Here is a 12,102-nt window from a genome sequence, read left to right on the forward strand (position 1 = left end):
AGAATATATGACTTGATAATTTCTGTGGTTAATGCACAATTGTCTTTATTGACGCCATTTTTGGTTTAGATTTCCTGAGAAAATTTAATGCAGCAAAAACTGCAATTATTTTTTTACATTATCAAAATACTACAAGCATAAATTATGTGTTGTTATATTATAATCATCATCGTCGTCGTCATCATTGTTTAATTCATCATCATCACTTTCTACATCATCATCTTCATCATCATTATTATCACCGCCACCACCACCATCATCATCATCATCATCAAAGTCGTCAACATCACCGTCCTTATTTCTACTTGAGTTTACAGCCGTTTTTTCTTTGTCAAAACATAATTGTTTGAAAATTGTCAAAGACATTTCGATTCGGCAATATGACTTTTTACACTGTCAACAAAGCAACAAAAAGGCATCACAACATTAATTGTATAGTTCATACATATCTCCATGTATTTACATTATATTTCACTCACAAAAATACGAGAGTAGTAGAGAATATCTTCATTGAATACAGTACAGATTATATCATTATACAATATGTACAATGTGAATATCTCATATCTTCTGTTATACAAATATCAATAATTAATGAGTGCATTATATTAATTGCATAAATATGGCGTTGTGCCTTTGAGCTCCCTTTGTACGCCACACAGAGCTGTTTGGACACCACTCAGTAAATGTCGTCATCTCGTTAAGTCACGTGATGATTCGTTGAGTTTCCTATTCCACCAATCAGAGCCTGCGACACGCATCCCATACACGATAATGTGTATACCTTGAATACTGTGTGTGTACCGTGTGGCCGTGTTTCTTCTTTTTTTTCTTGATACGATGAGATAGAAATAATATTGATACATGTCATAGATAAATTCATCAAAGATGTCCTTTTCATCTCAAGTTTTGTCCACAGGATATAAATAGTGTTTTATAAAGTTATACCGTCCCATCGGATGTTTATTTACGGAACATCCACCGCCATGCATCTGCACCGTTTTACTCTCGGAACCCGTTTCCTTTTGATAGGTGGATTCTGACCAGGGCATCGCAAAGTTACTGTAATGTGGTTAACTCGAAACGGTTTACAAAAAGAGCATGATTTGAAAGCTTCGTTGTAAGACGCCGCTTGTTTGGGGATAAAGAAAGAGTTACACTGTCCGTAACAGAATCTATTTGCGATGGTCCTTGGGATGCATCCTGGCTCTTCAATTCTTTGCTTCAAGGGTTGCGTTTTGCACCAGTCCCCGCGGAGGTATTGTTTTTCTGTAATCTGCATGGCTTCTTCGCTTGAAGGTTTCAGGACTTTGTGTGGGGCTATTCGAATCTCGGTTCCAGGTGGGAACGCTAAGGGGTCCAGGTCCTCCATCTGTGATTTTAAAGAAGTGTATTCCTCGAGAAGTAAGAGTGGGTTAGTTGGAGGTAGGTAGTGTGAATCGTCAACATTTCTCTCTGACGATGAACGATCTCCTGGCACCAAGGTAGACCCGGCCAACATAGGAATCATCCAAGTGAGACAGAGCAAACACAGTATCAACATGATGATCCTGTCAAAGACATAAGCAAATAAACAAAATACTTTATTCAATCAAAATGTTTATGATCAGATTGTGAAAAAAACAAGAACTATCTCATAACTTTGATGCTTAGAACAAACGCGACAAACGTGTTCATTCAAACTTCATTTTGATTACAATCTCATTATTCCCAAAGGAGGGGGAGTCTGCGAATGATCTTTTCATGACCGATTTGATGAAATAGAATATAAATAATAAGTTATTCACTATTACAACGAATAAGGTTGTCTGAATCTGTCAAAATAATATGCACAATATAAAGATGAATTAAAAAAAAGACAAATTCTCGGATGAATAATCACTTCACTATGTTTCATCATTACCCCTGGGAAAATTTCTTAAACTTGAGGTCTCGAGGTCAGATCTCGAAAGAAAAAAGAACTCTAATAACCCCTGGGAGTTCATAAGGTGCCAAGGAATCCCGATGGTTGCACCAGAGTGCCCTAAACCGATGTAACCCTCCCCCTCCTCACACAACCCCTTCCTCGATTCATTCCACTTTCTCCCTCTTCACTCTTCTTTCGTCGTATTCATTCATTCTCTCTTCTCAAAACAATCAACTTTGGGGAATTTTCTGCTGACTATATTGGGTAAATTGGTGTGTGTGTGGTGGTTTTTTTTCGGGGGGGGGGGTCCTTTATCAAGAAAAAAGTACAACACATCAGAAAGTAAATGAACTGATCGGATTTATTGGTGCATGTCAGAGATTTCACTGTATCCTTGTCTTTCTTATAATTTAACTATATTTTCAAGAAGAGGATAAAATGATCATTGTGTCAGAATACTTGACTCTCGAAAAGCATAAAGGAATCCAGCTTTTGAACTAAAAAGAACATTTATTGTTAATTTGAAAGTCTGTTTTTAAGATATGAAGATTCTATCAGGATGAAAGATAACTTTCTTTTGTCCTTTATCTGTTTCTTCCACTAAAGTTTCAAATTGGGTCGAATCTGAGTCGGATTGAAGTTAGGCTGTATTGTATATCTCTATTTGTATACACCTTATGATTTTCGGTAGTGGTATATATACAGTTGGAGTTATTCGCACTACATTAACGATCTCAGCTTAAATAATGAGTTTTGGGGCTATCATCATAGTAGGTGCATCACTTTATTCGAATCTCTTGCCAAAAACTGCTCTTGAATATGTAAATATTTTGAATTAAATGTGCACATATTTTCAAAGTCAAATGTCATTCATTCTCTTTCTTTGCATATTAGTCAGTATAATCTTTATAAAAAATGTTCACAAATTACTTTGCTGTGATCGTTCGCATACACATAATTTCTTTCCACTTCATATTCATTTTTCCCACTCTCTTAAAGTCATGAAATTGTTAATCCTAATTCATAATTTTCAGGAAAAGTAGAGACTCTTATAACAAGAATCGTTACACAGTATTGATAATTAATTTGTTTGCCAAATACATATCACTGTTTAATATTGTTACACGAATATTTAAATGGAACTCTCTTCCTGCATCGAGCAGTAGCAGCAGCAGCAGCAGAAGCAGCAGAATTAGAAGTAGTAGTAGTAGTAGTAGTAGTAGTAGTAGTAGTAGTAGTAGTAGTAGTAGTAGCATTAGTAGTAGCAGCAGCAGCAGCAGTACTAGTATATAGTAGTATGAGTAGTTGTTGTTGTAGTAGTAGTAGTAGCAGCAGTAGTAGTAGTAGTAGTCGACGTCGTCGTCGTAGTAGTAGTAGTAGTTGTTGTTGTAGGAGTCGTCCTTGTAGTAGCAGTAGTAGTAGTATTAGCAGTAGTAGTAGTACTAGTACTAGTAGTAGTGGTAGTAGTATTATTAATAGTAGTAGCAGTTGTAGTAGTAGTAGTAGTTGTAGGAGTCGTCCTTGTAGTAGCAGTAGTAGTAGTATTAGCAGTAGTAGTAGTACTAGTACTAGTGGTAGTAGTATTAGTAATAGTAGTAGCAGTAGTAGCAGTTGTAGTAGTAGTAGTAGCAGTAGTAGTAGCAGTAGTAGTAGTAGCAGCAGCAGCAGCAGCAGCAGCAGCAGTAGTAGTAGTAGTAGTAGTAGTAGTAGTAGTAGTAGTAGTAGTAGTAGTAGTAGTAGTAGTAGTAGTAGTAGTAGTAGTAGTAGTAGTAGTAGTAGTAGTAGAAGAAGAAGTAGTAGTAGTAGTAGTAGTAGTAGTAGTAGTAGTAGTAGTAGTAGTAGTAGTAGTAGTAGTAGTAGTAGTAGTAGTAGTAGTAGTAGTAGTAGTAGTAGTAGTAGTAGTAGTAGTAGTAGTAGTAGTAGTAGTAGTAGTAGTAGTAGTAGTAGTAGTAGTAGAAGAAGAAGTAGTAGTAGTATAGTAACAGCATCAGGAGCAGTAGTAATAGTCGTGTGACCAACTTCATTGTATGATGCATGAGTCCATGTACACGTGGGTATTATTTTTGAGTTACACTCCATTCCTGTCCATTTCATAATAATGTGGCATTACATTTTGTATTTATTTTGATAACAAGTCTTTTGAATTGTTCGTGTTAGTTCTGTTTGGTAGAATAAATATATTTCCGATGTTCCCGGGCCATTATGTCGCTTTTTGAGGTCACCAAACCAGTGTTTTCCCAAACTATATGCAAACTGCGTGTTCCTTCACTATCGTTCGTCCGTGATGCACCTCCCCCCCCCCCCCCCCCTCCCGAAAAAAACACCTATGCGTAAGAAATCATTTTCAGAATACTTAATCATGGAAGGGGCTGGCTTCGAAAATTATGTTTTAATTATTGGGCGATTCCATACGTGTCGTATGGGACATTTTTACAACAATTTCTAGTTTCCTAGCCGAATGCTTGAGCAATAAAATGCTTTTTTGTCAGTGATGAAGCTATAGTGGGTAGTCATGTGAAAAACTAATAAGCAACACATAAAAAATTGATTATGGGTAAATTATAGGTGAAAATGTTGTGTGTCGTACGGGACGCAGAAATGACCCGTACGACACGCAACATTTTAAGCTCTAATTCACCTATGGACGACATATTTTTGTTGGTTGCCAGTTTTTTGCATGTCTACCCAGTAGTACTTTAATATTACCACAAAGCAAATTGAAGTTCTTCGTTCGTTTGGACAGCAGGTTGATAAATGTTGTGAAAATGGCTGATTTTTCTAGCATGGAATCGCCCTATATTGTATATATATATATGACTATATTTTCGAAATCACATTTAATGCTCTTGTTTATAATCATTATTAAATTTGCAGTAATTCTCCACACAAGACAAATGGGCTGGATAGGCCCGCTTCAGCGAATATGGCTGGTTTTCTGCTTGAATTCAAATGTTCTCTGATAAAGGCTTTTGACTGAACAGACAATTTGATAATTCTATCTTTGGTGCTTTATTTATATTGGTTTGATGACCGACGATAAACACTCTTCATTGTGAACTTTAAATATATGAATGGATATATGGGAGTTTATGATGCTCAATTTTTTTTCAGCATAGTAGAGATGGAGATGAATATTTGATATTCCAGCTGATTTTAGCATCTAATTCGCAGACGCTTCCTGCAACGTTCAGAATCTATTGAGGTCATTGTTGAGAGTTGGTGGACCGGGACAGCACATCATCTTAAGGTTCGGTCCGAATAAAAATTGCAAATATGTCGTTTATTCAGAGTCCAGGACAACACTGCTGCTTTGATTCACTGATTTTCAACAAAAGCTTCTTTGTTTTGAAAGGCTTTTGACATAAGATTTTCTACGATATAGAAAGCGTCTGCCAAATGATTACTAAAATGTCGTGATGTCACCGACCGTTTTCACCTTCGTTAGCTTAGTTTATTGCATGTAGTATATCGACGGCTTTAAAAAAATATAAAATACGTCTAAACGATTCTATCTTGTCTGCCCATAAATATAGATACATAAATAATATATCGGCTCATTTCTGCATTTTTTTCATGTCTGTAATTTCCAATTTGTTAGCAGTTTGTTTGTTCAATGTGCATATCAGATGAAAATAAATCAAAAAGAAAATCCAAAATAGACTCGGTGTTTTATTCACTTGAAGTCGGTCATTAAGGAATGCGACCCTATAAAAAAAAATCGGGAGACCTGACAAAAGAAATAGATATTGTTCAGCTTTTGTGAAAAAGGGCATTCAAATATTCAATTTGCGTGAATTCCTTGTCCATATTTCCGGTCGATTAATACAAGAAGAAAACATTTATTCCACCTTCGAAATGTAGATTCAATCTACATTATTATGTAACATCAAAATAATGGTATCATCAGAAGGATTCTCTCCAAAGGTATTTTGCGCTCAGGCGGCTCGTCATTTGTTCCCTCTTTTATAAGCATTTTTCTGCGACGTAGAAAATCATAATGTAATGTAGGTCTGTTTTGAGGAGTTCAAGAGAGGCAGTGGCATGTATTCACTGTGAAATTTCACCCTCGTAATGTGATACTAAATTGAAACAAGGGAAGAATCATTCGAGTTTATCCCATATTTCTCTATTGCCTTTGACTAAAACAGTTTCCGTCGACCCGGCGTCACAGCTCGCGCCAAACACACAAACGTTCATGTCATACAAAATAATGGCAGTTTCATTCTTCGCTTGCAATTCGAATTCATTGATCAATTGTGATTTTCACAAATCCTGAACATTATAATAGGAACCAATGCATCTTTATGAAAATTGTGTCTCCTTTCCTTTTGCTTTCGGTATAATTTTGATCTTTTTATGTCTTGTATACCAAGTACGAAAAGGAAAACTCACTATTAGGGAATACAATAATTATGTAGGAGGAGAAGGACTGATGGGAAAGAAAAGAAATTATAAAGCCCGATGTGACAGATATAAAGACAAATAAGTTGGCTCCTACAATACTTGTGATTTCCTACAAAAATGAATACAATACGAACTATTCGCTCAACTGACTATCAAAAATGGGATTCTGTTATTTTGTTTTGGTTTATTCAGACGACTGCATGGCCCAATACATTGTTAGCCACTGGCATGTCGTCGCCATCCTAAGAGTCGAAGTATCACTCTCATGACATTCCAACTGTTGAAGATTACTCCTCGCACGAGTTCATCGTAATTCTACTGGACAATAAGGTGGATAGCTCCAACAAAAGTACCCATGGATTATATATTTATATAAAAAGGAAGATACACATAAACAAAAAATGCTTTCCAAGCCTTGTTGTATAACTTATTCAAATTGTACAAAACATTCCATCCCCCTACCCATATCAATATCCTCCTGAGATGGTATCTATTAACCAAACAAAATTACTATAAATCATGGCAGATTTATCTTGTTACTTCGTTCCATTGGGAATAAAGTTTTAAATACCAGGTCCTATTTTATAATATCATTATATGCCTTCCAAGTTAGACACTAACTGAGATATAACGGCCACTTAATAGTAATTATACATAATGGGTTTTTGAATTAGATGAGGACTTAATGGTTTCCGTCGGAAACTCAACTTAACATGCCATTCTATTCGGGAGCTTCTCAGTGAATGAACGCTAATACGAATGAATGAATACCGTAATTGGACCCTAAAACGACTTCATAACGACATGCTTGTCGGCTGATCCCCTCCCACATTATCTATTCTGTTTAGTTTGATTAGACAAAAATATGATTGTCAATGGTTGGTGTTGGTAGATGTGTAATAATTCACAGCCACGGTACCTGGCGTATAGTTAAATTGTATTTGATATCGTCTTGTGTAAAGTTCCTTAAACTTGAAGTTACCTTGGAACCAACACACACTGATAGAATGAGTGGGCAGGCATTCACTCTGCCATAAGTACCGGCTGAATGATCCATCTTGACACGTGTTTGTTTGGGAAACGTCATTCAAATATATAGACTCCAACCTATGCCCTCCCTTCTCCTCCTCCTCCACCTCCTCCTTTTTCCTCTTCTCCTTCTTCAGGTCGTCCTCCTACGCAGAACCATCATTGGCATTAAGCTTAACTGACTGTATTCATTGTATTTACTTTCAACCAATGATCAAGCTAAGCGATTGTTGACTTTACTAGTATTTAAAGAACGTAATCTTTTGCTTTAATTCATTCCAATGACTAGTAATTAAAGGTGTTTTTAATATATTTTCCATCGGAATATTTTAAAGGGTTATCAGCAAATCAAAGTAAGAAAAGCACTGTTGTCTATGAACACATAATAGATCTGTTTTCAAAACGCAGCAATAATTGATAGCATCATGAGTTGAGAACCAACATTGTTGTAGACACTCAAGTCTTAACTTTTATACATTTAAAGTGGTATAATATATTCTGATTTGTAGGTGGTCCCAATTTTTTTTTTAAACATGTCCGGCATGTGCTAATTTATCTTCAAAAGGAGGATTATATGTTAACAAATGAGCAATACATCCCGAAAATAAACATGACTCTTTGTTAGATAGCAACTCTTTAAGAGTTCAGTCTCAACATCTTGGTGATGGAATTTAGCGAACAACCATGATATGAATATTAACAGGACACACTAAATCCGTTTTAAATAGAATGGCGACACGGGGTCATTTTAATGTCTCTTTTTAGTTTGTTTTTACCACGTTCTATCCCAACATAATGATTATTACAGTCACGTTTTGCCAAGTGCCAATTAATTGCTCACTTTTTCTTCCTTTTCTTGTGTTCCTTTTCTCCAATCAGTTTTTCCGTCTCACTAGACATTTCACGTCCTTTCGAGTTGTAAATTAGGTCCCAGACCCGTCTTAGGAATGAGTCGTCAATTGTTCGCGAAGACTCGTGGAAAGTGTACCTTTTCATTTACTGCCCCGGACTGGCGACAGGTCGTTGGAAGGGAAAAGGGAATGGGAAAAAGCAAAATAAAGCACGCGCTTTCAAACGTTTTGCAAACACAATACGCCCAACTCTACGACAGTAAGCGAAGGCAATTTAGCCAAAGTTTGACAATAGGTTGAATTGGGCCAAGGGCGGAGTAAGAAAACCACACCATCTACTGGGAATCATAATATCCCCAACTACTTTTCTCATACTACCCTCTATTAAAAGGGAGAATCTATTTATGTTTTACCCTTAAATTGGTCTATAGTTTGTTTCGAGTACTCATAGAGAGCGCCTCTTGTCCAGTTGATTTCAACTATGCCTTACCTCTTCTATTCAACAATCGATTGGAGTGGATATCTTTTCACGTCTTTAATCCCTATATTTATTCGTCCCTTAAAAAGTGACGTTTTTAAAAACGCCTTTAAATTGAATTAAGTTGTTTTAAAATGATCTAAATCCCTTTTCCTTGTGAATCTGGGGACAAAATCAACCACTCACTCCTATTAGAAATCTTTTTAAATTCATGATGATACGTTCATCAAACTCTAATGTTTACATTCTAATTTGAAGATTGTTATAAACCTGTCAATAAACATGTTTTCGACATTTCGTTTAACGTCTTTTTACTATAATCTGATCAAATTTGAGGTTATCATTTAACGGGTCTACCATTCGTATTGTCCGTGTGGAGGTCTTTCTTGCCTTTTTCGATAATAATTAATTAAAATAAGTTTATGAAGCGCTTAATACAAAGTTTCTAAGCGAAGCATACTATGGCCACGCCTTTTGCATGGCTACTCTGATCGGGTGCTCGAGCGTTTAAAAGTATCCCATCGGATACCCATTTAATGGAGGGTGAAGAGAGGCAAATGTAGACAAATGCCTTGTCAACGGACACGAGTGCTGCGGTGGGATTCAAACCCCAGACCTTGCAGTTCAAAGACTTATAGACTGAGCTGTTACACACATCTTCATGGCGGTGATAAAAGCAACGGTAAAAAATGTGTATATTAAACTCTGTAGAGAATTTCACTGTATAAACCAAAGTTCACTTTGAGCTTGCTTCACTTTTCTCAATCAATACTGCAAGGGCCTTGTTAAGAGTTTTCACATTGTGATATTAAAGACAGGACATCTAAATCAATTGGAAGTAGACAAATAGACAGACGGGGAAATGATAGTTGTCGAAACCAATTAATTATCCCCATTGTATCTCTGAGGGGAAGAAAGAAATTGAGAAAGAGTAAAAATAGCTTTGAATAGAAGACATCAATGTTTTTTTAAAATATTCACCATCCGATATTGATTAAATGATGTCTTGTCTTGCCTCAAGGAACTTACGGAGACATTTGGCCCAGATAAGTGATTCCATACCGAAAAGTACTCATTATCTTTTTGAAGGGATGACCTACTTCAGTTCCTTGTGAGTTCAAGAATTTCTCATATCCATGAAAATCATAGTACTAATCTTCTAACAGCTTTTTTTACTGACTAATCGAAGAGAATCTGATTGTGCATTTTTAAATCAAATATCTTTATAAGCATCGCCTTCAGTATAATTAATCAATTTATAATAGTTGAGGATTAAAGAGTACAATGGAATAACCAATATATATTCGAAATGACAGCGCAATAAATCAGATAAACTAATTCATTATCATTTTCTATCAACCATGCATATTCTTCTTTTTCTGTCCCTTTCAAACTAATATTCTTTCTCCCTTACAATGATTATTATTCATTTTGAGCCAAGAGTTGTAACGCGACATATTAATTTCGAAGACAGTCAAATTGCTACCTAATAATTCAAACGAAACACCCTCAAATGGAGTGATTGAGTGAGAAATTGACAAAGCTATATGGGACTGGTTATTCAAAGCAATTGAACATCCTTGTATGTCGGGCGCCTCTTTCATCATATATCATTCTCCTTTACTATTTATGAAAGATCAAAAAATAGGGCGAAGACAGTATTCTGAACCATGTCTGAAAGTTTTATGATATGTAGTTCATCCCAAAAGATCATACACGCACAAAAGAAAATATTTGTTTGTATTTTGCCTTTTGGTTTTTTATTAAGTTACCTGTGATGAAGGGAAATTTGCACTTTGAAAAAGTTAATACGCAACCCGCAAGTGATAATTTGTGTAGGAAAAATAATGTAACAAAACGTAAACATTAAATATTATGGATCAATTCATGAAAAGAATGAAGTAAGGATGTTGGATAGAACAGGAAAAGTCACTTACGTTGTAGATTCTCTTTTGAGAACGAAATGATAAAATTCCTTTTAGGGAATCCCAAGTGGATATGGTATCCGTAAATATGTTCCACGTTTCGGCTTGAATTCTCCGAGTCTGATTCAATACGAAATTGAAGACCAATAGATTCCTGGCTTCAAAATAGTTTCTCAGGATTCTTCAAATGTTATCTCCTCGTCCCCATTTTGGAAAGGATCATCAAAGAACTCTCTCCCTTCATCCAAAGTTTCAGTTACACCCTTAAGAATGACGAACAAAGTATCGATGAGGTTTGCTGGCTTTCCTGCACGAAAATGGAATCTGATTTTCCTCCCAAAGAAAAGTTTCTTACTAGCCGTCCGTCTATTTACTGGTGATGGGTGGAGTCTATAGGGACTGAGGTACTAATCGCTGTCCCTTGATCTATAAGGTGTCCACTTCATCTGATGGCATTGAATCGATCTATCGAATAAAGATATGATTTTCATCAATCTCATTTGATGAATTGCTGAATTGATTTAGAAATGTTATTTAAATCGGAGTTAAGTTGATCCTCCCCCAACTATCTCATGGATATGATGTGATTCCGATGCGATTTATCCTCGAGGATGATACGGATAGTAGCCCATGGTTGGATGAATCTTTATAATCACTGTTTACCCACCACTTTACAATCGGACACTGTAGCTATTGTAGAAGATGACACACGCGGAAAAAGGCGCTCTCTACCAAAGAAAAAAGTTTTGTTGGAATGCGTGTGGTGTCCCAAGTGTGATTGGTTACGACTTGCTAGCATAATAATGACTTGCGCGCCTCCGTTTCATTACGGAGGCCAACTGCACGCGCCTTCTTTCTTGCTCCCAGCCACCCGATATTTTTGGAATTCCATGACTGGTAGCTATTTTCTGTGATATAATTAGCAGCGGAGTGAGTTTCGGTGCCAAGTGCAAGAACAGTCGCCGTGGAGTCGGTTGTTATGGTAACGGGAAGGGATGATACCAGTGCTGGTAGTCTGTCTGACGTCCTATCATATGAGAGTATGGCGACTGAGTGACAGGTCCCCGGCGTATCAGCTCCACTCTCTGGATAAGTTATCAACCAATGAGCGGCCGTTCCCATTCCACTTATCCAACAGTTTGAAAACGCTCCAAGAATAGTGTTATCGAGGGGGCTTCCTATCGTTCTGCCTGCCCCGATATTAATAATGATTCATAAAACTTGCTACATAAAATAGTTCTTTGCCAAGGCAATAGACGGTAACGCGACACACATGGTCGCTTGTGTGAAGTGCATAAAGGATTTGAACTGGTCTCGCGGCTGCTATGTATTTGTATTGCGGCGCCTGTGATGCATTATTATTCCACGAGTTAGCATGTAGCCGACTGGCCTAGGCTGATAGCCGGGCACCATACATCTCCCATAGTAGCCACGCTTATCATACTACAACCCTTGAGATGCGACACTGGTAAATATTGACTACCAATTAAAGTTCAACTTGCAAAATAG

At 36.8% G+C, this 12,102-nt stretch overlaps 1 long non-coding RNA gene across 1 annotated transcript; it reads right to left on the reverse strand.

Moving 5' to 3' along the window:
- Positions 1-430: 430 nt before the first annotated feature.
- Positions 431-11,880, reverse strand: LOC135154737 (uncharacterized). The gene is made up of 2 exons (XR_010294126.1): positions 10,606-11,880; positions 431-1,550 (listed from the first exon to the last, which is right to left on the reverse strand). It is a non-coding gene; the product is annotated as an uncharacterized LOC135154737 (long non-coding RNA).
- Between the last annotated feature and the right edge of the window lie 222 nt (positions 11,881-12,102).

This window comes from Lytechinus pictus, chromosome 7 (assembly GCF_037042905.1).
Source record: "Lytechinus pictus isolate F3 Inbred chromosome 7, Lp3.0, whole genome shotgun sequence".
Taxonomy (NCBI): Eukaryota; Metazoa; Echinodermata; class Echinoidea; order Temnopleuroida; family Toxopneustidae; genus Lytechinus; species Lytechinus pictus.